At 48.9% G+C, this 27,679-nt stretch overlaps 2 pseudogenes; both read right to left on the bottom strand.

Moving 5' to 3' along the window:
* Positions 1-406: 406 nt before the first annotated feature.
* LOC105856116 (transcription initiation factor TFIID subunit 8 pseudogene) lies at positions 407-1,325 on the bottom strand (annotated as a pseudogene).
* Positions 1,326-1,836: 511 nt separating this feature from the next.
* Positions 1,837-3,535, bottom strand: LOC142870075 (SNW domain-containing protein 1 pseudogene; annotated as a pseudogene).
* Positions 3,536-27,679: the final 24,144 nt, after the last annotated feature.

The following is a 27,679-nucleotide window of genomic DNA, read 5'->3' on the forward strand; positions in this document are numbered from 1 at the left end:
TCCTGAAACTCACCCCGGGCGGGCAGGCAGTGTTCTTGGTATTACAGCAAGCACAGCGGCAAAGAACCCTTCTTTCCTGCCATGTTCCCTGGTCTTCTGGGTTTCAAAGCAATCAAGTCCTATGATGATAAATGAAGTCCCCGGCTGGTGCTATGCCTGAGGTACATACTCGCTGATTAAGAAGCCTCATTATTACCATCTTTTCCTCAACCCAAACATCCAGTGAAAACGGGTCATCTTAATATAAGGTTTGCTATTAAAATCATGTCTAATCACATCCCCAACCTTGGCTCAGCCACAAAGAGGTCACTCTCTCTTCTGCCCTGCAGTGGCTTTAACTCCCCAGGGGGGTGGTGTCCGGGCCCGTGGACAAGCCAGGCTTCCTTCTCAGCTGAGGAGAGGGACTTCTTCCTGCGGATCTTGGGTTTCTTCACAGGTCGCAGATAGGGGTTATCAATGATGCTCTCTTCCCCGTTGCGGCTTCCCGACAAGGCGGGCTTCTGCTGCAGGACAGAAGTGTTCTCCTTCTCGGCTCCAGAATTGTCCGTACTGATATGAAGAGTGAGGTTCTCTGTGTCTGTCTGCTCGTCCTGCTCCGAGGAATCCGTCTCTTCCATTTGTTGCATCTCCAGCTCAGACGGAAGAAGAGCTGTCGGGTAGGGGATTCTGAAAGGTCTGGCAGCAATCAATGGAAATGTGCTGACATCATGTTTGAAAAGACTCTGGGTCTCTCCTGTCTTGGCCATGAAACGGGCGAGTGCCCGCTCCACGTCGCGCCTCTGGGATGCAGCCTTCTCCCGCAGGCCCTGGGAGTCCGACACAGGCTCCCGGAAAGTCGGAGTGTTGATGTAGGTGTGGGGATCGGGGAACTCAGGAAAATGGCTGGGGACGTGTGGCGGGCGGGGTCGGTTCTGCCCTGCAGTGAGGGCCTTGGGGGTCACTGGCTGATTGGTCACTGGAGGAGCAGCGATGACCATCCTCTGAGACCGTTTTGCATAAGCTGGGAGAGTGTCCGCATTGAAACCCATCTCAACAAGTGTGACCACGACATCAGACAGTGCGGGCCGAGTCCTGCCTGTGTGCTCACAGTGAGACTCGGCACTCCTCCCAATTTCTGAAATGCAGCTCTGCAGCATCTCTGTCAATGTTTCCACGGATGCTTTTTCGGCGCTCTCAAACCCTGCCTCTGTGAGCAAGGAGCTCACAACCACTTGCAGTGTTCTCCTCCGGGCCAGATGGTAGTTATCAGCAGGGTTAGGAGACTGTTTACTTCTTGATCTCGTTCCGGAGCCGCTAGCCCCGGCCGCGGCCGCCGCGTCGGCCATCTTGCTGTGGCGTGGCGTGACAGCCCTTCTCTTAGAAGAACTGGGTGATGTGCCTACAGAGCTCCGAGTCCTTGGGAGGCCACTCGGATAGTTCGCCCTTTAATCTTTTTTTTTTTTTTTGGTCTAAAGGGTTTTATTTGAAACAATAGTTGCACCAAGCAAGAGCTTACTTTCCCCAGTCCAAATTAAAACAGCACAATGCGGGGAAAAATGTCATTTGGTAGCACAGTTCCAATATGTGAATATCATCCTCATCATGGTTGGGGTAACTTTATTCATAAGCAGTTGTTTGTACACAAAATATTAACCCCAAACTTGTAGTGTCACATAAAAGGAAGTGGTCTTAATTTTTCATGTGGGGCAGTATGTTCTATAAATGCCAAAAGGTGGGAGAAGGACAAACACAACCCACTCTTTAAAAAAACTAATTCAAAGTACAATTTTCTATCCCCCTTTCTCCTGTAATAAAAAGTAGTGCTGGGATGTGTCACCCAGATTTGGTTTTTATCCTGACCATTGACAAAGTATTCCCCATATGACTTGCATCATTAGGGTTTTGGATAATAGTTTGTTCACTTTGAAGAGACACGTGTCTACTCCTTCCTCCTCTTCTTGCCTTCATGCTCATGTTCCTTTGGGCGGCTGCTATCTGAAGGTCTTTTAGAGCCACCATGATGTTTGGCTTCTTCCAAAAACTTGTCCAAGCCAAAAGGATCTTCCTCAAACTGAACTGGTCCTTCTCTGCCTCTCTGCCTGGGGTCTGAACCGGAAAATTCCTTGTCGGGAACAAATCTGTTGGTCTTTATTCTGGCTTCTAGGTCATCACCATACATGTCCTTGTCCAGATTTTGACTGGGCCTATAAATACTCTGGGCCCTATCTTTACCACCTCTCCAGGCTTGATCATAAACATTGTAAATTTCATCTTCTCCACCTGCAAATCCACTGTCCATACCCTTGGATTGGTTGAAGAGCCTTTGGTCATACTGAACGTCATTGGAAGTCCGAGGATTGGGCACACCAAGAGCAATGACTTCACTGATATCCCGATTTTCATTTCTCTGAAGTTTCGACCTCTTATCAGGAGCGGCCCTAGAAAGATTCCGGTCATGCTGTCTTCCTTTTCGCCTATCATGCCGGATTTCATCCCTCTCACGTGCCTCCCCATCATCTTTTTCCACATGGGTTTTGATCCCAGCTCTCCTCTCCCTGGCTTTCTGGGCCATTTCTCTAAGTTTCTCTTCATGTTTCTCCTTTTCTTTCTGAGCCATTTTTCTCTCTACTTGGGCACGCATTTCCACAGCTTCACGGGCCTTCCGATCAGCAATGTAGAGAGCTTCAGCCAGTTTGGCAAAATTTTCATTTATGTGCACTGTCTGTAGCCCTCTTCCATCAGCAGCCAGACGTTTATCTAATGGAATTGTATAACCCTTTGCATTTTTCCAGTTAGAAATACAAGGAGGAATCTTCCACTCTTGTTGTTCCTTTACAGTCATCTTTCGGCTAGGAGAATGCATGACAGGTGCAGGAGGAGAGGGTGGTCCCCGGGGGATTTTCTTATTGATCTTGAACCTTGGAGGCTCCATTGGGTCTTTCTGCATTTCTACCATGCGAATAACCCTTTGTTTAGCTCCAGAGTTGAAAGCCACTCCTTGCTGCGATGGTGTGTATCGGATATACTGAGCAGGAGCCAGTTTGTCAGCTGCTCGAACTGGCATGGCTGCGGCAACCTTCTGCGATAGGGATTTTTCTAAGGCTACCCTTGTTTTTTCTGTTATCTCTTTAATAGCTTCTTCATCGGGTCTTTGCAGGTCTGCATCATCTGTATTCATAACCTCCTTTGGAACCAGGTCAGTGTATTTGCTATAAATGATCTTGTCTTTTGACTGTCCTTGTCGAGCAATTGCATCATACTTAATTTTTCCTTCAGGATCCACCTGAATGGCCAGTGCATTCCACATTTTTTTCTTTCGACCCATGTCCAGTGGATACTGGGCCACATGGATCTCTGGAAAAGCACCTCCATCTCCCAAATCCTCTAATGACCGAGGTATCCAGCCTTTCCGATAGCCGTATGGGGGAGGTTCTCTTCGGGAGGATACCAGTGAGGTCTGGCGTGACCTCTGAGATCTTGCCTTCTCTTCAGCCTCAAGCTGGTCCTGAGATAGCTGAGTAGGTGCAGGTAAAAAGCTGGTGAGCGCCATCTTCCGCCCCATACTGTGAGATGATGTCGCCTTTAGTCAATTCTTAAGGAAGCCCTCCCAGGAAGATCCAGGCGCTGTCCTTGTACTCGGAGTGCCAGGACACCTTCTCCGGCAACCAGAGCTGGACCTCTCGCTCATTCAGCTCGCTGATCAGCTTCACCTTAAAGGGTTCACCTTAGCAGGTTCCCGGTCGTCCCAACTGCTCAGCTTCCAGAGGAGGCTGCCTTCTCTCCAGTCTTATATACGGTTCTTGGATCACACGTAGCCAATCACCTATGAGCATGCAAGATTATCCGATTAATGGTGGGATTAGTAGGATCAGCCAATAAGCTTCTCATGTATCCAATCTGCAGTGGATTTTGCCTCAGGGCCCCCAGGAGGGGGCTTTTCCCTATCATTAGGATCAGCCATAAACTTCACAGGTATCCAATCAGTGGATTGTGGATTTTGCCTCAGGGCTCCCAGGTGTGGGGGCCTTTCCCTATCGTAAGAACATCCCACAACTGGCCGGTCCCTGTAATCCTAGCACTCTGGGAGGCCGAGGCCCGGTGGATTGCTTGAGGTCAGGAGTCTGAAACCAGCCTGAGCCAAGAGCAAGACCCTGTCTCTACTCTAAATAGAAAGAAATTAATTGGCTAATTTTTTCTATGTTATTTGGCCAGGCATGGTGGCGAATGCTTGTAGTCCTAGATACTCAGGAAGCTGAGGCAGAGGGATTGCTTGAGCCCAGGAGATTGAGGTTGCTGTGAGCTAGGCTCATGCCACAGCACTCAGTCTTGCTGTGTTGCCCAGGCTAGGTTGTCTCAAAAAAATGCCACAACTACTTCTGGGGTGTTGTGTGCTGGGCATAGCTCCTGCAAAACACAGCCACAATATCATACTGTCAAATCCCTGCATGACCTAAGCCTACTAAGGTGACTTTTCAATGATCAGGAATGTTTGGAAGGGGGAACCGTGTTCCTTTGATCATTCAAGGCGGACAGAATGTGCTCAACTAAGGGCCCTTGAGTGAGGACTTTGATCCACCTTGAGTGGGACGAGGCTGTCTGGCTTAAACACTGAATTCGTGGCCCCTGCTGCTCTCCTCGATAAGCACTTTGTGCCCTCCTTTGGGGAGATGGAAGTGGGGAAGAGAGGGTTGCAGAGCTGCTTGGCCTCAGGAGGGCAGGGCAGGTGACTCAAAGTTCTGGTGGCAGAACTCTAGGCAGCTCATGCTCCTAGGTCTGTAGGTTCTGGACTCGTCCAATGGCTCTGCCCTTTTTCTGAGCTGATCCTGTGATCTTAGACTTAAGACAGGAACGTCTTTGCCGTGGGACTCTTACCTTGCAAAACCTTAGACCTACTTTTACCATCAGTACAGGCCAGGCGGTATGTGGCTGGCCGGGCAGGTGCTGCAGGCTGGGGAGCTGGTCTTCCGCTCTCAGGAGGGGGCCGAGGGCCAGCCCGCACTGGCAGAGACGCCCCCCCCCATAGCTCCTGAATGTCCACCACCTGCGAAGTGAGTGGGCAGCCCTTCTCCTGACTGCTTAAAGATAGATGGCATCCGAGAACTTAGAAGGTTTGGCCCCATTCCCTACAGAGAATAATTTTGATTTTCTATAAAAACCCTTAGTGGCCTTCCCTTGACACTCATCCCTCGTAGGTCTTAGGAAACATCCCACCCATGCCAGCTTATGTCTTGGTCTTAATTCCATGTTTACTTTGCCCTGACCTATAATCACATCAGATGTGATGCAAGCCACACCCATGGAGATCGTACCTGCCCCCTGATTCTTCTCTCCTGGCAACAGAACAAAGCTGTTTCATGAAGGAAGTGGTGTCTCATGTTTACATGGAACTTCTCAGACGTATAAGACCTTAGGGACACTGGTGAAGACCTTGAATTGTTCAGATGTCCCTGAGCTATGAGGATGGGGCTCTTTCTGTACTGAGTGTCACAGGATGTTGCCAAGGAGAATAGAGCAAGGGACATGCTATAGTGACTGGGTTGTTATAGGTTCACTTGTTCGATAGGTTATTGAACCTACGCAGGCCTGAAGTTTTCCAAAAGTCACTGTCATGGGGGAAGAAGTAGAGGGATTGTTTCTAGATTTCAGAAGATTAAAGTTGGCCGAGCGCGGTGGCTCACGCCTATAATCCTAGCACTCTGGGAGGCCAAGGTGGGAGGATTGCTGGAGGTCAGGAGTTCCAGACCAGCCTGAGGAAGAGTGAGATCCCGTCTCTACTATACATAGAAAGAAATTAATTGGCCAACTAAAAATATATAGAGAAAAAATTAGCCGGGCATGGTGGCGCATGTCTGTAGTCCCAGCTACTTGGGAGGCTGGGGCAGGAGGATTGCTTGAGCCCAGGAGTTTGAGGTTGCTATGAGCTAGGCTGATGCCATGGCACGCTAGCCCAGGCAACAGAGTGAGACTCTGTCTCAAAAAAAAAAAAGACTAAAGTTTACATAGCAACTGAATGCAATGTATGAACCCTGATTGGATCATGGATGGAAAAAGGAAAAAATATATAGTCATTTTGGGGAGACATTTGGCTTGGGTCACAAGGTTGATAATGTATTATGGGGTTATTGTTTATTTTCTTAGATATGATAATGGAACCAAAATTTGGTGTGTACACAGACATGTACCTAAAGAAACTAAGCATACGTGGCAAAATGTTAATGAATGGTAAATCTCGTTAAAGGCTGTATTCGTTAGAATTTGTTATACTGCTCTTAACTGTTCTTTCATATTTGAAAATTTTCAAACTAAAAAGTTGGAGCTAAATCCATCCTTAATCATTCCACTGAAAGGTAGCCACAGTTGACATCATTTTTATGTATTTACATATATCACAGATTTATGTTTTAAATAAAATTTTTTTTATATGTATACATAGTTTTGTGTCCTCTTTTGAACAATATATATTTTTTATTTAAAAATGATTGTAATGTAAAAAAATAAAATTGAATAACAATTTTGAAATCATTTCTGACTCTATATTGTATTTTCCATCATTAAATATTGATATTAATAAAAACATAACTGTTAGTCCTGCCTAACATCTATCATGTGACTATACCTTGATCTACTTCAACGTTTTAAGATTTTTTTTCTCTGTTCCCTGGGTATAGTGGAGTGGCAACATCATAGCTCATTGCAACCTCTAACTCCTGGGCTCAAATGATCCTCCTGTCTCAGCCTCCCTAGTAGCTGGGACTACAGGCGAGCACCACCACGCCTGGCTTATTTTTTCTGTTTTTTGGTGGAGACAGGGTCTTGCTGTTGCTCAGGCTGGTCTTGAATTCCTGACCTTCAGGGATCCTCCCACCTCTGCCTCCCAGAGTGCTGGGATTACAGGCAGCCCACCACTGGGCTGGCCATCATTTTCTGATTTAGTTGGCTTTCACTCTAATAAATAATTGCTATCAAGAACTTTACCTAAATCTTTGGGCTTTTTTGTTCATATTTAAGAAAACAACAAAACATTGTCATTATATATACGTTCTGGATGTACAACATAGGTAAGTATTGTTTATATTTAACAATGTAAACAAGAGTTTGTACTTAATAAAATAGCTCCCCACATGAGGGGCCAGGAGCCTCTTCCAAGTCTGCAGTGGAATTGCCTTTTTGGCCATTCAGTTGCTTGCTTGGACCCTTGGCCAGTTAGCCACGCTCCTCTTTGCCTATCAGACAGAAGGGCCACTGCTGCTCCCCAGGCGGTGGGCACCCAGTCTGGTGTTCACCCAGGGGCCCCAACGTGAGCCACCTTCTCAGGGACCAGGCTTTTCTGTAGCCATTCCTGTAATCTTCTGGGCTGTCAGTGGAGTAAAACCAGTGCCCATTCTGGCCAGCCTCTGCCCTGGACCCAAATGGCCCTGCCTGTTGAGCATAAGCTAACCCTAAAAACAGTGCAATTGTAGTGCAATTGAAGCTGTTACTGAAGCCTCCCAGGGAGGTCCCTGGCGCAACACAAGGGAGGAGGCCCGGAATCCCATGGCGGGAGCTGGCAGTTCCTTCAGTCCTCTGTGCCCCGCCCCCCTCTCCGACTCCAGCCTCTTGAGGCCTCAGCTCTCCTTCTCTGCACACGTGGACCCTACACACCTGGAGGCCTCGGAGCCAAGCAGGGCATCCGACCCGGGCGGGAGCTGTCCGAATTCCGAGTCGATAGTGGGTCTGTGGAGGCGCTCGCTCTGCAGAAGCCTTTCTGGAACATTCATGCATCAACCGCGCCCGGCCAGGCCCGCTCCAGGCACCGTATCAGGTGCGCAAGCACGAACATGCCAAACCCCGGGAAGTCCTTGAGAGGACGGAGCTCTGCCTTCCTCTCGTTTTCACCGCACAGTACACATAGAGAAGGGTCATGTTAGTGCTGCAGTCAAGATCATGTATGTACTACTGTGCACATAGAAAAGATTTTCTTCGGCCTAACAAGGTGATGATTCAAAAATTTTAAAAAGCCAATCGCAAAAACAGAATAAATTAACCCATTAAAACCAAAGCAAAAAACCCCACAAAAAACGAAAAAAAAAATGTTAAACTCCAACATTTAAGCAATTTTTAAAAGAAAAACACGAGAACTCAAAATATTAGGACTTTATAGACAGTATTATTTTTACACATGAGTATTGTAATTTTTAATTCTGGCCAAGAATAGTAGAATTCTTATTTTTCATTCTTAATGTTTTGACTTTTGTGTGGAACAGCCTAATTGCTGGCTAATATTTCTCCTACAGAAAACAAAACATGGATTATACATACAATCACACTGCTGCAATAGCACTAAGTATTTGTTTAAGTATTAATAAAACTCGGGCCTTGGTGCCGCGGCCTTGGGCGGCAGGAGGCTGAGCAGACACCAAGAGCCTGAAGTCAGACCTGGAGCGAGCGCCGCCCTGCTCCTCACTCGGGCATTTTGGCCACGGCTCTGAGATCTGCTTCAAACCTCATCTCAAGGGTAGAAATAATTACTGCGTCACAGTAAAGAGTAAACAAGATGATGCAGGAGACACACTTGGCCAGGAGCCTAGAGCAAGGGAGGGGCTCATAAAAGCTATCAGCTCTAACACGTTATCATTTCCATATGGGAGGAAGGCCTTTGAGCATATTTAAAACAAATATTTGTATAATAAGCAACGGTCCAATTGGTGAAATAAAATAATTTTAAGAATGGTTCGCTCTGTCGATCAGTTACAGTGGATTCCGGCTCCTACTGCCTACTCTAGCATCAATTTGTGTGAAATAGTGGGTTTAAAGTGAAATTTGGAGACACTCAAAAGTATAACTGGCCCAAGCCTGCTGTTGGCCCCACACTGGGCGAGGGTTCCTCTCTGCAAGGACAGTGCCCCCAAGCCCTGAAGGGTGGCACAGCCAGTGGGTCAGCAGCTGCCCCTGGTTGTGGCGGCTGCCCTCCAGGAAGCCCTGCGCAGGCCTGCCCAGGCCTCCGCCCGAAACACTTGCTGAGGCTGCCTCCTTCTTGCTCAAGTCACACAACCCAGAAGCAGCTCCTCTTGGTTACTATTTTCTCTTCTTCGTGGCACTTAACATCTCAAAGTGTCCACTTATGTGCTTATCATCTGCTTAGCCCACTTGCCTGCAGTGTTGGCCCCTGCTGAGCCCTGCCTTCAAGCACATCACTGGGGCAGAATCTGCACTGCCCGGCTCCTCCCCTCTCCAGGCAGGCCCTGTGCAGCCTGCAGTCACTTTGGTAAGCAGCGGACGGGCCCGCGTGTCTCTGCCCGGCGCCGGCGTTTCTGCCCGGAGCAAACCGGAATCTGCAAGAACCCACGCGGGCCGCGACCGTGCGCCTCAGTGAGGGGAGCCTTCTGACAAAAGTGATTACGACGTTCTCTGAGAAAGTAAAGAATAAACCACGTGAGAATGTCCGGGAAAATGAGATCTTCCGTGTTCGCCACTTAAGAAAGACGGCGGGAGAGCGGGTCCCCTCCTCGGCCACCCGGACGGCGACAGGAGGCGCTTCCTCCACGTGGACGCGGCCGCGCACGGCGGGGTCCTGAGGGGACCGGCGGCGCTCGTTGCGCAGGCGGAACGCGCATGCGCTGCGCGGACCGAAGCGGCGGGGTCTGGCGTCTCCTGCCGGCTGTCAGCGCACAGTGCAGGACGAGGGCACGGCGCGGGAGGGGCCCAGCTCGCTGTTTTTGAAGGGTGTGCACCACTGCAAAGGTCCAAGGGACTCAACCTATCACTAGGCAGCTGATTCACCCCCAGGAATGGTGGCACATGGGGGAGTCAGTGTTGGTGTTTCTGCTTGCACACTGGACACACAGCAGTGGCCTCGGCGAGGGAAGACCATGCTGTGAGCCCAGGCGTCACCTCCCTCCCTGCACCACGGGCGGCCACTTTGTGCATGAGCCCATGGCCACTGGCAGGGGCGGCTGGGGAAAGAGGCTGACTGCTCTCCACAGAGCAGGTCATTCTGTCCACTTGGTCATCAAAATCCTCCTCTGCAGAGGTCACCCCTTGGAGAACACACATGGCCCACGCTGCAGTCGTCTTTCTGATTTACTTTTTTCCTGGGTAGAGCCAGTTCTAGAGCTTACAATTGGCCTTTCCTGCCATAACTGTCCTCAGCCCAAGGTCAAAGAGCCAAGGTGGGGATGCTGAAAGTTGCTGAGTACATGTCTATTCCAGCCACACGGTGGTTACAGGGGCACACTTGCCCCACTGCGAGACAGACCTGAGCTAAAACTCCATCTGCCACCTGACCTCCAGGAGCCCCCACTCTGCTGGACCACAGTGATATTTTGGATCTCTGAGAATCAGTGTCAGATCAGAGCCAGTGGCCAGTAATGCCCCAAATGTTTAAAAATTTCCCTTTCCCCAAGTTGCAGTCACTTTGGTAACAGTCGGTAGTTCCCTTTGGGGAAGACCAGGAGAACAGCTAACAATATGAATTTTTGGAAAAGTAGCAGCACTCAGCATACTTCCTCAATGTGACCTGTCCCTGACCCCCATCATTTATTTATTTACTTTTTTTGAGACAGAGTTTCCTTTTGTGCCCAGGCTAGAGTGAGTGCCGTGCCTTGGCATCAGCCTAGCTCACAGCAACCTCAAACTCCTGGGCTCAAGCAATTCTACTGCCTCAGCCTCCCAAGTAGCTGGGACTATAGGCATGCGCCACCATGCATGGCTAATTTTTTGTATATATATTTTTAGTCGGTCAATTAATTTCTTTCTATTTTTCTAGAGGCAGGGTCTCACTCAGGCTGGTTTCAAACTCCTGACCTTGAGGGATCTGCCCGCCTTGGCCTCCCAGAGTGCTAGGATTACAGGCGTGAGCCACCACGCCTGGCCCCACCCCCATCATTAAGAGGTGGTGAGTCTGTAAACTTACTCAAGTCTCCAAATTTATTGAGGGCTGTGAATCTGTGTTTTGTTAATTCAAGTTAGTCTTCTATTGAGTTGACCTAGAATTCTTCCTTTTTTACAGAAAAAAGAAGAATTTGGTGTTGCCCATCTAGTTCTCTCCTATGGGTACCGTGAACGACTGCCCAAGGCCACAGGTGCCTTTGCATCAGACCATTCTGATTCCTGTGTAACCACGACCACCTTGTCTTTGGGGGCAAAGGAAGCCCCATGGCATCTGCCACCCCAGGATCTGATTACCCTTGTGGCAGTTCAATGTCCCAGGCCAGTGGCAGCAGTTCCCACTGGAAAGTCTGGCCTGCTGAGAAGAGTGAGCTCAGAGCTCTCTGTGATACTGGGCTCCCCTCACCACGTCATTCCTCACGGTTGTTATGTCTCTGGACCCTCTGTGTGAGTGGGCAGGTCTGACACCATAAATCCACACTAGCATTCCAGCCTCCCTGAGCCTTTGCAAACTTTCCTCTAGAGCAAATCAAGAAAGTCGTGACACCTCAACTTCGTTTATCTTAGGTCACCTCTGGTTCTGTTTCAGCCAAACCAACCAACCTAACAAGCCCTCAGAGCCCTCTCTAAACCTTTGACCTGCAACCCAGAATCCAGAATCTCTGTTTAGTGGGCCCAGGTCCCTAAAGCCCTCCTCATCCAAGTTTATGTCACCTCCACTGTGATGCACGCAACAGCCATTCCCACACACCTTCTTCAGATTTCTTTCTGTGTGCATAGAAATGGGGGAAGACAGAGATTTTAATGAATTGGCTCATGTGGTCCTGGGGCTAACAAGGCTGTCATGTGCAGGGCAGGCTTTAGGCTAGAAACCCAGGCAGGACTTCGTGCTGCAGTGAATGCATGATACATGGGAACAACGTCACACAGTGCTTCCATGGCAACACTTAGATTGATGAGTGATTAAATAACTCACTACTGTAATCTAGCTAAGTTGTCACAAAGCCAGTTAGTTGTCAGAAATCTATTTAGTTGTCACTAACCATCACAACCACGTGAAGGTAGTCACTGATTAGAGGTCTAACCCAAGGAGCGGAGATATGTTTGCAGATCCCAGAGGCTGGGGAGGAACGACGCCACAGAGTGAGAGACAGGTGCCTACGGAGGCCCCAGAGGGAATTTGTTGTTCGCTAAACAGTGCACGTAGGCTCAACATGAGCCATGCAGTCTCCCACTGTGCACATGGGGACCCCATCCTTGTGCTCAGTTGAAGTGTCATGAGTCCGTTTGGGTGAAAGGGATAATCACATCTAAAGGAAGAAAGAAAAACAAGCCCACTGAATTGATGTCTTACCATGAATTGGACATTGAGCTTAGAATCTTCATTTTATATTTTTCACAACACTGAGAGATAAGCATTGTCATCTGCACTTTTACTGAGGAATTTGACATTCAAGAAAATTAAATCACTTGCCCAAGTAATGAGTGGCAGAACAAGTCTTCATGACTCTGAGATCTCGTTGGTTGCTGTACACACCTGGCCCCAATATTGGTGTCAAGACCTGCCCTATTCTCAGATGGAGCCAGACCCTGGCAGATCACACTGGACTCCTTCCAGGGGACTCTGGCTTGAGGGGACATCAGGTGGGACGACGGGGTCACAGGCATCAGAGACCTCACCCTCAAGATCAACAGTGCAGGAGGAGGCCATGGCTCTGAATAGCATCTGCACGCACATGCCACGTAGATGTTGCATGTCTGTGTGCTCTCCCTCTGTCTCTCTCCTCTCTTTTCTAGGGCTGAGCCCACACTGGACACAGCTGCTTCCACGTTTGTCACACACTACGACTGCTTTCCTTTCTGCTGGATCATAAAAACTCCTCTCCATGTCTCCTTCTGTCCCTGGTCACACTGTGCACTTCCTTTCTCACCTTCCTCAAAGAACTCCAGGGGAGGAAAAGGGTGGCTCTGAGCAGTAAAAGCCAGGGTCCCTGTGGCCAGCAGAGCACAGGAAGGGCTGCATGGTTTTTCCCCAACACCCAAGGCACAGGGTCTTGGCTGGGTTGCGGTTCCAAGCTGCCTGCTTTCCCACTGCCTGTGTCTGTGAGCTCTGGTCAAGCCCCGATCTCCTGATGGGCCATGGCCTGCACTAAGCCTTCAGGGATGGCCCCGTGACCTGCAGTAGCTTTGCCTGGTTTGCGTGGGGGAGAAGCTTTGCCTGGTTTGCGTGGGGGAGAAGCTTTGCCTGGTTTGCGTGGGGGAGAAGCTTTGCCTGGTTTGCTGGGTTTACAAAGGAAATGGTCTAAATCCACTCTGGACATTCTGTAGCCACACTTGCTGGGTTGCTGACCCTTCATCGCTTCTGTCACTCTAGACAGATGAGGGAGCTGGCAGCTGCACAAACCCAGCTCCTCACCTCTGAAGCCAAATAACCCTGGCAGACGTCTTACCCTCCCTGGGCCTCAGTCTCCCTGTCCGTGTCATGGGAATGACAATCTATGCTAGGGTGCTGGGTGATTAGGTGGGGCTATGTGAGCACCTCTTGTGATTGTGAAGAGGGATACAGATGTTTATCCACAGGCCTGTGAAGGTCAAGTGAGAGAATAAATGCAAATTAAATTGGAAATTAAAATGGTAAGAAAACAAAACATCATTGACAGTTCTGAGCCTTTCTAAGGGAGCTTTCTATAGTCCTGAGTCCTTTCTATGTCTGAGTCCACTTGTACTGATGAGTCATTCTGCCAACAGTCTGACACTCATGTGATAAGCTGGACATCAGAGTCCCATCAGAACAGACGCAGACCCCCGGAGCAGTGCAGGGCGTCCTGAGGGCCCTGCCCCTGCCGTGAGGCATTAACCCTTTAGGTGCCAGACCTGGGGGAGGTCCGGGGGCTCCAGGGGAGGGCGATGGCTTCTGAAGTGGCTCTCAGGGGTTTCAAGGCAGTGGCTATTCATGAACAGTGGAACTTCAGTACTGTCACAACCCTGCTGTCTCACAGGTTCTTGAAAAGCCATTTCTATGACCTATGACAGACTTACTATGTCCAACAGCTTGCAAAAATGTTCCAGGCTAATGAGAAAAATCTCTCTGTGCCCCAGACAGAAGACGCGAGATGCCGATCCTACGAATGCAGACTTGCAGGACACGTGACCAGTGAGAGAGGTTCATTCCAGGCCAGGGACAGAAACCTGGCCTGATCCCTGCAATGACCAATACTGCAAGGGGAGAAGGTGTGTGCACCTAAGGTGTGGGGGGCTGGCTTCCACGTCAGGAGAGGAGGGGTCTCCCCCCAGTCCTTCCCTACTCTTGCCCCAGGGCCTGAAATGCCCCTCTGATGTGACCTCCTCTGGCCCTGCAAGTGCCATGCCCTGTCCAGCTGGTGTCTTGGGGGACTAGCTGCAGCCAGTCAGAACGAGGCCAGGAAGAGCCAGGCTCCGGGTGGGTTTGGGGTGGCGAGGGCCCGGGGACCACACGCTCTGTGATTTCCCAGAAGCAGGAGCTGAGAGGTACTAGAGGGAGCTTGGTGTCCTTGGAGACCAGTAGGGGACCTTAACCAATATTAAACTAAAAAGCTAAAATAGACTTTATGTGTATGTGTACATATATATATATATATACATACACACACACGTATATATACATAGATATATTTTTCTCTTTGTGTGTATTTGAAGAGGAATACTTCTTGTAATAAAAGAACAATCAATTGTAGCTATTCATAGCTGTGACCCTGTGGTAGAATGAAGTCATAATTCAATGTGAGTTTGAGAATCTTTTACATATTTTTGTGAGCAATTCCAGTATCTCCTTCTATGAATAACCTCTTCGTATATTGTAGTCCTCTGCTATTTTATCATCATTACTACAGATAACTAAAATAACCTAGTGTTGTTTCGGTTAACTTGTTTACCAGAACAACACTATATATGCATCATAAACATTTAATGTGGCTGTGTACTCCACAGTTTGTTTATATTCTTGAGAAATATTTTGACTATTCTTGACTATTTCATGCCAAGCTATATAATGTCATTTTCAAAAAGTGGGAAGTAAATTGCAATGACTATTGTTGAAACTAGAAAGGGAGAGAAGGTTAAAACTATCAAAATCTTCATTTTACACTCTGCCTTCTTCTAGAAGGAATCTGACATGGAGAGATTCAGTAGCAGGCTCACATTCCACAGGGAGAAAGGCAGCTCCAGGGCCTGTCAAATGGCACCAAAATCACATCCTCTCTGTGGGCAGCAGCCAGGTAGGATTTGGAAGGTGCAGGGACAAAGTGCTCCCTCTGCTGGGCAGGATGCATTTCAACGTGTTTCATTTTAAGTTCTATTTGCATTACTGTCCTCCTACTTTGGAAAACTCTGACTCAGCTGGGTGTTGTTTTAGATGAGCTTTACTCAGTGCCCCAGGCAGAAATAATTACTCTGTCTAATGACACACATGGTAACTCCCTGATAGTCTGTCACACTACATAGAGATCATCTCAGCCTCCCCCATTAGTCTGAGGAGGAGCAAACACGGTCTGATTCATTTCTGTATCCCCATCTGCTGGGGCTTGAACATAGTGCCCCTCAAAGACTGGAACAAATGTATTAGCTGATGAGTTATTTTCAACTTCATTTGTCAGATCTGGAAAGCCCACACCACTCAAAGATATCCGTTTTGGCTTTACATGCCAAGACTGCTTTTGCCTCAGGGCCTTTGCACATGTCCTGCCCTCTGCCTAGAACACTCTCTGTCTGGGTCTCTGCCCGCTGTTCTCTCAGTGTTCAGTGTGAATGATACCACCTGCAGATACGCTTCTGATCTCTCCATCTAAATCACACTTCTTCAGATGAAATGATGACACAAGAAACGAAAACAAGAGGAATCACAAGGGAGTGTATGATTCAATGCCAAATGAGGCCAAGAGTGAACAATAAAAATTATTAAGGAGTTTGAGGATTGGAGAATTTACTGTGAACTAGGGAGCTAGACCAGGCTTCAAAAAAGAGACAGAATATAAGAGGAGCCTTCAGGGTGAGTTAAGAATGCAGTGGATAGGGCCAAGTGCGGTGGCTCACGCGTGTAATCCTAGCACCCTGGGAGGGCAAGCGGGCAGATTGCTTTTGGTCAGGAGTTCGAAACCTGCCTGAGCAAGAGCGAGACCCCTGTCTCTACTAAAAATAGAAAGAAATTAATTGGCCAACTAATATATATGGAAAAAATTAACCAGGCACGGTGGCGTATGCCTGTAGTCTCAGCTACGTGGGAGGCTGAGGAAGGAGGATTGCTTGAGCCCAGGAGTTTGAGGCTGCTGTGAGCTAGGCTGACACCACAGCACTCACTCTAGCCTGGGCAATAAAGCGAGGCTCTGTGTCAAAAAATAAAAACAAGAATGCAGTGGATAGAAAGTTAGGTGGGATGATCATGCAGAGCTGTGGGCCGGGCTGCCACAGTCACACGAGATGCTTCATGGGGTTGAAATCCAACGTCTGCCCTGCCCACCAAGCTCACTGCCGCTGAGGCGTGTCCACCAGAGGAGGGTGCTTTTGCCGACTGGATCACAGGCTCCCAGGGATGGTGGAGGCTCTGTACCGAGACAGGCGATGAGGACAAGCGCAGCGCAAGTGGAGTTGGGAAGAGGATCAACATCAGCCTCTTCAAGGGGGCGGGGAGCAGGCTGGACTGGCTGAAGCCCAGCCTTGGGGGAAGGGAGGGCAGGAAACAAGGCCCGAGCGTCAGGTCTCCAGCCACAGCACCATCGGACTTCTCGGGAAACTAAAAAATGTGTTCGTAGAAAATCCAGCCCCATCTGAGACTCCTCCAAGAGAAGCTTCAGTTGTGGTTACTGAGGAGCAAAGAGCAGGTTAGAATTAGGGAAGAGATTATTACCACGAATATGCAAGTGTAGCTCTCTGCAGGAGTTCTCTCCTTTTCTTTCACGGGACTCACCAAAGCTTAGAGTTTTCCTTGTTTGTTCCCGTGTTATGGTCCGTCTCACCAGCCAGTCCCGGTGCCAGAAGTCAGGGACGCATCGCTCTTGTTGACCAGGATGTCCCAATGCCTAGTTCAGTGCCTGACAGCGGGGTGGCTTTCAGGAACTATTTCTTCCATGAATGAACTGTCCAGATTTTCAACAGTAAGCGGACAGTTAAGTGAGTTATGGCAAATGCTGTCAAGGACAGTTTTAGCTGCTTAGGGAAAAGTAGATGATGAGACATTAAGGGAACTGGCACAAGCATTGTAATTCCAGTGCTCTGCAGGCTGGGCGTGGTGGCTCACGCCTGTAATCCTAGCTCTCTGGGAGGCCGAGGCGGGCGGATTGCTCGAGGTCAGGAGTTCGAAACCAGCCTGAGCAAGAGTGAGACCCCGTCTCTACTATAAATAGAAAGAAATTAATTGGCCAAATAATATATATAGAAAAAATTAGCCGGGCATGGTGGTGCATGCCTGTAGTCCCAGCCACTTGGGAGGCTGAGGCAGAAGGATCGCTTGAGCCCAGGAGTTTGAGGTTGCTGTGAGCTAGGCTGATGCCATGGCACTCATTCTAGCCTGGGCAACAAAGCGAGACTCTGTCTCAAAAAAAAACAAAAAACAACAACAAAAAAAAAACTGCTCTGCATAAGCAGAGCCTGGAGGGATGCAGAGATGAACTCGAACAGCTGTGGTGCAGGGGACATGTGTGCTTGCTTTCAATTTTCCTCTCAGTTTGGCAACTGTGGCAACCTTGTGTGTGGCTCTTCCTATCCTTGAACTCTGCAACCAGCCCCCTTTCTAGAACTTGCTGCTAAGAATCAGAAAGACAAAGCTGTGTGCAGTAGTCTGTTGTTGGTGAGTAACCTCTCTGTGACAGGCCCTGTAGTAAATGTTTTGCATACATCATGTCATTTGATCTCCACAGCAGCTCCGGGAGGGGTCCCATTTATAACCACATTTTACAGCTGATGAAGGAAATTGCTACCCAGAGATCACTTGCCCAAGTCACACAGCTAATAAAGGCAAAACCAGAATTCGAACTCAGAACTGTCTGACCCAGCACTTAGCTCCCAACACCCACACCAAGCCTTTCTCTACAAAAATACTCAACATACATTTAAAACATAATTGAGTCCGTATTTATGCATATATACATCGATATATATATATAGATAGATAGATAGATGTATACACATTACACATATACACACATACACATTAATCCTCAGGTGAAAATACTAATAGAGAAAAACATAGAAGCAAATATGCCAATAACCCAGTGGTTATTCTGGGTGATGGAATTAAGGGTAACATTTTCTTCTTTAATCTTTTATATATTTTCCCAATTTTCTACAGTGAGCATATATTGCTGTGATAACTGGAAAGTCAATGTAATTCTTAAATTAAAATTTACCCTTCGGCTGGGTGCAGTGGCTCACGCCTGTAATTCTAGCACTCTGGGAGGCTGAGGTGGGAGGATCGCTCAAGGTCAGGAGTTCGAGACCAGCCTGAGCAAGAGTGAGACCCCCCTGTCTCTACTAAAAATAGAAAGAAATTGTCTGGACAACTAAAAAAAAAAAAAAAAATATATATATATATATATATATATATATATATATATATATATATATATACACATATATAAATTAGCCGGTCATGGTGGTGCATGCTTGTAGTCCCAGCTACTTGGGAGACTGAGGCAGGATTGCTTGAGCCAAGGAGTTTAAGGTTGCTGTGAGCTATCCTGATGCCACGGCACTCTTCTCCGGGCGACAGAGCGAGACTCTGTCTCAAAACAATTTATTTTAGTTGTTTTTCTGTTGCTTTTACAGCAAGTCCATTTGCGGGGGGGGGGGGGGAGGGAGGAAGGGACCCTTTTGGGGAGAGGGGTGTGGGCAACTTTTACTTCAGTCTCCTGTTTCTGCCCTGTTAGTATCAGGATTAGCCGCCAGGGGGCGCCCGAGGCCCACCTTTTAAGAGCCGAAGCGGGCTGCGGTGCGGGGAAGGTCCCAAGGCTGTGGGAACCTGAGCAGCTCCCGCTGAGCTGTCTGTAAACACACACGCTTTGCACCTCTGGGTTTTTGCTGCTGTTGCTCCCTCTGCCTGGTGCACCCCACGCCACCTGGCCTCCTGTCTGCTCAGTTGATCCTTAAGGCCCATGTACAAAACCTCCTCTTCTCCTTACACAGCGGATGGCTGAGCACCCGAAAGCCCCCAGGCCCTGGAAGGGCTTTGATCAGTCTTGATGAATGAGCAAAAGCTTCCCATGCAGTTTCAGGCTAACTTTTTCTCCAATCGGTTGGTTCTTTTTCGAATGACAATAACAGCCATTGTTCATTGGGCACATCTGTGTGTCAAGCCCTGTTGTGTATTAGAGCATTTAATTGATCTTCCCCAAGGAGGCTGAACGTGAAGGCTGAAGCTGACTGCCTAGGTTCAAGTTCCACTTCTCCCGCTTCCTGGCTGGTTGTGTTTAAGTAGGTTACCTAGCCCTTCTTTCCTCAACTGTAAAAAGGTGAAAATGATAGTATCCACCTCCTAGTGTTACTGTTGGCTTGAGGACGAAACGAGCCACCACTTGCAAAAGTAGTTAGAACAGAAATGGATAGCATAGGCGCCCTCCATAACCTGTTCAGTTCTGTTACGTTCCTGTGTCCCTTTCGACTTCCTGCTTCCTAGAAGGCAGTCTGCCATTCCGTACTCTGACCTGCATCTGTGGCTACACTCACATGCCAAGCTGCATTTCTCTGTCCCCACCAGACCAGGAGCTCCTGGAAGACCGGTGTGCGAATGATTCAGTTCTTGGGTCCCCAACACCGGGCCTGGCACAGAATAGGTTGTTTATGGAGTTGGATTATTTAGCCCAGGAACTGTTGCCTTGGGACTTACAGTTCTGTATTTACAATTCTGTCAAGGGGGATAGGGAAGAAGGAGGAAATTATCACAACAAAATGGAGTTTTGACATTTTTATTAAAAGATAACATACATACAGAAAAGTTCAATGGCTTTTCATTCACTAAACATACCCATGAAACCAACACCCAGATCAAGAATCAGAACACCCCTGGTTTCTTCTGACAGCGCTTTATTGGAAATAAAAAAAAAATAAAAATAAAATAAAAAAAAAAAAAGAACACCCCTGGCATCCTGGAAGCCCCACCCTACGGTAACCACCTTCCTGATTTCTAATAACCTGTTTTGGTTTTGTTTAAAATAAAGTAAATTTTAACTCACACCAGGTCTCGAGAAGCCATGCCATACATATCTGCTTGGTGTGGAGAGGCATTTTCAAACACAACAGGCGACGGCAGAATCCGCAATGAATGGAAGTCATGGCGGGGGCTTGCAGAACACCACGTGATGTCTGTAAAATGAGTGCCCTCCCACTTCCCCCGCCATGTGTCCATAGTGTGAGCAGAGTCGGGGAGGGGACAGAGACTGGCAGAGCTGACGGGACAGCTTGAAGAAAGGCCCTGGGTGGTGAACCAGGGAATGTAAGGGGTGTTGGCGGGTGGGCGGGATGAAGGTGGTAAAGACAGGTGACGCTGCAAGATCAGTGTCCAAACAAGCCCCTTCTCGTAGCCATGGGGGTCCCCAGGAGAGTTTTAAGCAGAGGACTAACGTGGTCAGATTTCTATTTCAGAAAGAATGCTCTGAACATTGAGAAGTAAATGTCACTTAACACTTACTGAGCTAGACACTTCTAAGCCCTTCCCATAGATCACGTAGTTTAGCGCTCACAGCAGCCGAGGAGGTAGACAGCATGGCACCCGCACTTTACAGACCGGGAAACAGCCCAAGGAAACGAGTGAGTTCCCAACGCCGCACAGCTGGAAGGCAGGAGCCAGCGTGCCAACCAGCTGTGGCCCAGCCTTCACACGGTGGGCAAAGGCTCTGCTGGCTTCGGGGCAGGACCCTAAGGGACCGTGTCCACAGCGTCCTTGAGCTCCAGCACTGACAGTGACCTGGCCGACAGCCTCCCTGCTTCTCTCATGGCTAGTTTTGAGGCAGAATTTCCCTCTGCTGCTCTCCTGGGAGTCGCTCCCTACTGAGATCTGTGGTGACAGAGACCGTATGAAGTTCTAGGATCCCACGAGGGGAGTGTAGCAAGGCCCCAAAGCACAGAGCAATGTGGTCTTGGTGGCCAGTGGTTGGCTCTGTCCTCATCTGCAGGGCACTTGCACTGTGGCCACGGGCAAGTCACCTAAAGGCCTAAGCCTCTGTTTTCTCATCTGTGAAAATGTGGGTAATGAAAATGCCACCCACAGGGAGGACTGTCGTTGGGAGGATTAAGTGGGTGAGTGGGTGTCTCAGGTGCTAGCGTGGGACTGCACACACTGCAAGTGCTCAACAGGACAGAGCAGACTTCATTATCTGGCACATTACACGGTTCACTTCCTGTCATCCTCATGACAGCCCTTGCACACGGGGCCTGCTGTTCTCCTGACTTTACAGAAATATCAGCGGCAGCACAGAAACAGGTGATGGCTCGCTGGGGCCAGAGTTTGATCATAGAGACATGACTGAACACCAAGTCTAGGATCCTGGAATCTGAATTCTGACCTGGAAGGCCTGAAAAGATGTGCCTTGGTGACCAGGGAGGAGCTGAGAGGCCACCAGACTGGGGTGGAGCCACATGAGTTGGGACAGACTTCCCTCCGTCTGCCTTGGGCCAAAGAATCCTCAGGGGACCTCAGCGTGCTCCCAGGCACTGGGTCCAGCGCAGAGGCAGGACTCAGCGTTTGGCACCAGATGTGTGCTTCCTTCTAAGGGCTTTCTTATGCATTGGTCACGTTCACAAAGAGCCCTTGCCCTCTGCAGAGAGCAGCCTCTGATTGTCCTTTTCAGGAACTATTCAAAAAAGAAGGCATGTTTTCATAAACTACATATTACTCGCCTAACTCGGGACTCGGATGAGTCTCTGTGAGTCTCTGTGAGCTGGTTGGAGCCTGCTGTGTGTGGCAAAACATGAGCACTTCCAACGCTGTGACTTGGGTCATCGGAGTCTGTGCACCTGCTGTTTCCCTCAGGAGGAAAGAGAAGGAGACGATTGTTAGCTCCCTGTCGGGTAAGGTGAGTGGGTCTTGCCTTAATGCTATCATCTTGCTCTTTAATCTGCAACGTTTCCATTTTTAAAATGGACTTCTAGGCTGGGCGTGGTAGCTCCCACCTGTAATCCTAGCACTCTGGGAGGCCGAGGTGGGAGGATCACTTGAGCTCAGGAGTTTGAGACTACCCTGGGCAAGAGTGAGACCCCGTCTCTACTAAAAATAGAAAGAAATTAGCTGGACAACTAAAAATACATAGGAAAAATGAGCTGGGTGTAGTGGCACATACCTGTAGTCCCAGCTACTCAGGAGGCTGAGGCAGGAGGATCGCTTGAGCCCAGGAGTTTGAGGTTGCTGTGAGCTAGGCTGATGCCTCGGCACTCTAGCCCAGGCAACAGAGTAAGACTCTGTCTCAAAAACTAAATAAATGAAATGGACTTCTAGGTCACATTTCCCCAAGCCATAGATGACTTTAGTCCTTTCCATAAATAATATCTTCCTGGATTATGATGAGACAGCAGAAAGCTCTTAAGTAGAGTTGGGATCATCGATCTTACCCCAAGTCCAGTTCTTATGGAAGGATGTCCCAGTGAGCCCATGGCCTCCTGGACAAGTGGAGCCGGGGGCTCAGCGCGGGCTGGGCCACTCACATCACCAACAAGACAAGGGCCCAGGGGCAGCTGATGACCAGTGCTGCTGGGTACAGAAAGGGGAAGAACAAGACCTATCTTGCAAGGCTGTTTGGAAAATTAAATGAGATGTTTATATTTATTAAGATTTAGGCTCTTACTGTAGTTAATACTGGCTGACGTTTATCACGTGCCCTCCATGTGCCTAACTACCTGCTAAGTGTGTTACACATACAGCTTCCTGTTAAGTCAGCACAGTCCAGATTATGTCATCAAAATACAGCCCTGATCTTTGTCTCCTATGTGCCTTTTTTTTTTTTTTTTTTTTTTTGAGACAGAGTCTCGCTTTGTTGCCCAGGCTAGAGTGAGTGCCGTGGCGTCAGCCTAGCTCACAACAACCTCAAACTCCTGGGCTCAAGCAATCCTGCTGCTTCAGCCTCCCGACTAGCTGGGACTACAGGCATGCTCCACCATGCCCGGCTAATTTTTTCTCTATATATATTAGTTGGCCAATTAATTTCTTTCTATTTATGGTAGAGACGGGGTCTTGCTCTTGCTCAGGCTGGTTTCGAACTCCTGACCTCGAGCAATCCGCCCGCCTCGGCCTCCCAGAGTGCTAGGATTACAGGCGTGAGCCACCGCGCCCAGCCTCCTATGTGCCTTTAAAAGTTAATTCGTGGCGGTTCTCTTTCCCTGCCCCACGCCAGGGGCTCAGGTCTAGACTGGGCAGAGTCCTAGCCTAGAGTCACAGTTTCAATTTAGACATCAGATTGGCCAGTCCAAAATAATAACCAAAAGCAGCCTGACTGATGGATGGGATGACACATCTTCCATCCCCTCTCCTCCTCCATGCCCTCTTTCGGCTGGGAGCCTGCAGTGCGGCACTGGGGCAGGAGGTGGACAGTTGGCTTCTCTGTTTCTCTTCCTCCTTTTTCTACCTCACTTTCCCCTGGCCAGTGTCTAACCCCTCTAGGATCCCAGCAGGTGAAAATGCAAGTTGGATCTCTGGAGCCAATGGACCTCTAAAGCTGATATTCTTTCCTCATGAGCACTTTCTGGGGGTTCTGGAGAGTCCCAATCCTGAGACCACCCACCCTCCCATGCAGTTCCCCTACCCTGGGGCTTGCATCTCTTTCTCTCCCCTCTGCAGCCCTGAGGGGTTCAGGGTCAAGGCTACTCTGCGTTTTTTACAAAGTTCCACTCAGCACTCAGTTCCTTGCCAGGGGGGGTGAGTTGGAGTTGAACCCCTGCAAGCTGGGTGCCCAGGGGGTTGGTGTATCAATTATGTTTTATTGTGCTTTGGCATTTGGGGGCCTTACTGATCCTGGACAGACTGCGTGTCCCAGAGCTAGCTAATTCCTAGAGATAATAAACCATTTGCCAGAGAGCACGCTTTCAAATGCAAACCCACCAATCCAAAGCCCACACAGTCCAACCACCTCCTTAATCTAGCTCTTGTGCACTAAGTCTATATTTCTGCTGCCCCAAGTCACTGCAGAGCCAGTTACCAGACAGCTAGGGACCACCGTGGGCCAGAGCCTGCCAACCCGATTCACTCTGTTCAATCCTAAGCCCTGCCCCACCCATTCTTGCCCCGGGGGCATAACAAAGGCCCTGGGGCAGGCTTTCCTCCTGTTCCTTCTGTCTCCTGACAAACCCTGGTGCTTCGGGAGTGGCTCTGCACAGCGCTGGCGTGGCATGACTCCTCCTCTTGGGAACTGTGAGTCATAAAATCATCTTTGAAAGTCAATTGTCTTCACGTGCTGCCTTACCTTACCTGAATAAAACAAATTCCTGGTATGTTTTAGAACAGCCAGGTCTCCCCTCCCATTCAGGCGTGGTACCATGTAGGTTCTTGCTGCCAGTGACCACTTATTCTTCCTGAAATCCCCTCACCCCTGGCCTTCCCGGCACACTCTCCCTGGCTCTCCTGCAGCTTCTGGGAACACCTCCCAGGGTTCCCAGGCAGCCCTCCGCTCTGCTCATCTCACACGCTTCCCCACGCGTGGTTCTCCAACTTGGCTGTCCATCGGAGTCACTGGGGAGCTTCCCCATCTACTGCTGCCCATTCCCCACACTTGGGGAGTTGGGGTTAATTGGCCTGGGTGTGGCTTAGGTGCTGGGGTGGGGGGGGGAGGGGGGGGTTCAAGCACTCTAGGTGATTCTCATGTGCAGCTGATTGTGGGCTACTGTCCCAGGGCTTCTCCCCTCACCTTCATCACCTGCGACAGAGAGTGATCCGTGCCTCAGAACTGAGAGGCTTGCCTTCTAGCTGCTGGGGGCACTGTCGGCTGTGGACCACAGCTGGGCCCCTCTCCTGGAAAGGCCCTCGAAGGGTATTTCCTCCACCAAGGCTACCTACCCCCACCTGGAACAAATTGCACCCAATAACACAGTCCTGATGGGCCATCCCAGCTCCAGGGCTCCCAGGGTCAGTGGAGACCCCTGCTGGGACTGTATCCTGCTTCCCTCACTTCCCCCATAGGTGTTTTGTTTTTTTTTCCAAGATAAATAATATTTTAATGAAATGTTTTTTTTTTAAATGAAAATTAATGTAAAAATCCATGATGAACAAAATATCAAAATATTAAATAAAGATAGGATCTGACAATGCTATACTGAGCCATTATTTGGAGCCTGAGGCAAAAGGAAAAATGGGAACCCCTATTAGGGTTTTATTTTTTATTTTAGCGTATTATGGGGGTACAAGTGTTAAGGTTACATATATTGCCCATGCCCCCCCTCCTCCCTCGAGTAAGAGCTTCAAGCGTGTCCATCCTGCAAAAGTTGCACATCTCACTCGTTGTGGTTGTATATACCCATCCCCTCCTCCCCCCTTCCACCCTCCCGACACCCGATAAATGTTACTCCTATATGTCCACTTAGGTGTTGATCCGTTAATACCAATTTGCTGGTGAGTACATGTGGTTCCCCATAGTTGTTGATCTGAGCACATCAAAGTTGGGAACTAGCAACTTCCTCCCACAAGTCTCCATCTCAGCATCTCTTTCCTGGAGAACTCAGCCTAAGACACATCTATGGGCCCAAGATTCCAAATCTCATGACCCTACACCACTGACAAAGGTTCTTTGCTTGCCCAAACTTTAGTCAGTCTATTGAAACTTCTCCTAGGCCCATCGGTGTACTTCCTTGTAAAATCCAGTTTTAGCAAGAACCCAAGAAAGCCTTTCTGCAGCACTGCTATTGACTCATCCTTTAAATTTTAGCATGCCCTCCCATGGGTGACATCTCTCTCTGGTACAAAGTCCCACTAAAGTCCTCGTTACCCTGTGTAGCAATGTGTTTATGGGAGTGTCTCCCTTGCCTTGTCCCTTTCTGTATCTGTTAGGTAGATAGTGAGGGATTCCTGGTCTCTTAGGGACGAAAGTGGGTGCTGTGGCCCCCATCTTGGTCCTGCCCCACCCTAATCTCCCAAGCAACTACCATACCTGGGGAACAGGGAATACCCTACAAATCTGCCAATCAACTTAGTGTGCCAGCTGCGAAAGAATGCAGAGGACTCTCTAACCCACGGGCCAAGCAGCACAGGCACCATGACGTTTGGAAATGGACCTACAACAACCCTCGTGCATAGTAATGAAACTCCCAACTCTCCAATCAAAGTGGTTCCATGGTGATGTCTGAGCCACCAGGGAGGTCCCAATCTGGGCCCTATAAAACAAGATGCAGACCATAACCAAGCCCTTTTTTTGTTCTTCCTTTTTCTTCTCCTACTGCAACAATGGGTCTGGTCACCATTCGTGGTATATGTATTATGCTCTGTATTAAACCCGTGTCTTGCGCTCGCTCTAGAATCCCATCTTTCTCTCCTCCATAAACCTTATGTTCATGCTTGCCTTACTTTGGCATGTCTGGTCACTCCTTGGCCCATCAGTGCGATAAGAACTGACATCTCAGACTAAAACCTGACATACCTGCCCAGAGCCTGGCAGGTGTTCCACAGATGCTTGTTGACTGAGCCCGTGCTGGGGAAGATGAATTGACAGCACAGATAAGTGTGGCTGCAGCCAGAGACAGAGACCCCTGAAACAGAAGACATCCTGCTCTTAATGCACTTTTTAAAAATGCTAAAACTTCCCCATGTGATATTCTATTCAAGGGCTGACGTTTCATCGTACCACAAATAATATTCCCCTACCAAGTATTATTGTAATTTCCAGTCTATAGAAAACTCATACAAGGTCTCATGAGAAACTGGGGTGTCCAGCTGAATGAGAGCCTGGCTCCTCTGACCCCTGCAGGGCGCTCTTTCAGTGACATCATCCCTCAGGTCGTGGGGTTCCCAGAGCAAACCCTCGTGGAAGCCGCTAGCTGAATAGAGAATTTATATGCAGGTTAAATTGGGCTGAGCCCATCCCACTCCTCCATAGTAAGTCCTATGCAGAACTCATCAGCGATCATGCAAGCTCAGCTCCAATAGCTCACCGTATTACCAAGGCACCATGAGGACTTGGTCCAGGCAAAATGCAGTCCTTCTGTAAGGGAGACATAGCGTGAAGCCTGAACTCCCCTTCAGGGGGGGGGTGCTTTGTGAAATCTTTGAATTCAGCACAGATTCCCACTTGTTTAGGAGCTGGCTTTCACAAGAGAAGCAGCACTGGTCAGCAAATGTCCACAGAGTACCCTTGACCTCCACATCCCTCCCCGCCCTACAACCTCCCAGAAAAGGACCCTGCTGGCCACAGCTTCACAGAGCCCCGGGGTGGGGAACGTGTGGGTGGCCTCCCTGACCTTGCCCACTGGGCATGACGGCCAATCTGTCACCATCTCCACACCGGACCTGGCCCCACAGAGTACAAGCCGGCTGCTAAGACGGTTCAATTCATTGCGGCAAATTCGTTGTTCCTGAACCACTATTTCTGGTATGTATTCACGGTCTGATTCTCTTTCAAAAACAACAATGACAGGAACCTCAGGAATATGGGCTTTTATGCTTACCCTCCCATTTTCCTCTGTTAGAAATAATAACAAAATTGCCTTCCAAAGGCATAAAACTCACCACACGGGAAGTGGTCTTGAGTACTAGATGTGAGAGGGGACCCACAGAGCATCCCGCCCAGGGTCAGCTTTCCAGAAATCCTAGCTCCCTCCTCTCTTCCTACAACATTTTTCCTGCATTTCAAAGGGTTTGGATGTCTCCTGCCTCTCTCAAGCAATTTCATGGGAAAGTAAG

The sequence above is a fragment of the Microcebus murinus genome, chromosome 3, assembly GCF_040939455.1.
Source record: "Microcebus murinus isolate Inina chromosome 3, M.murinus_Inina_mat1.0, whole genome shotgun sequence".
NCBI classification, from domain to species: domain Eukaryota; kingdom Metazoa; phylum Chordata; class Mammalia; order Primates; family Cheirogaleidae; genus Microcebus; species Microcebus murinus.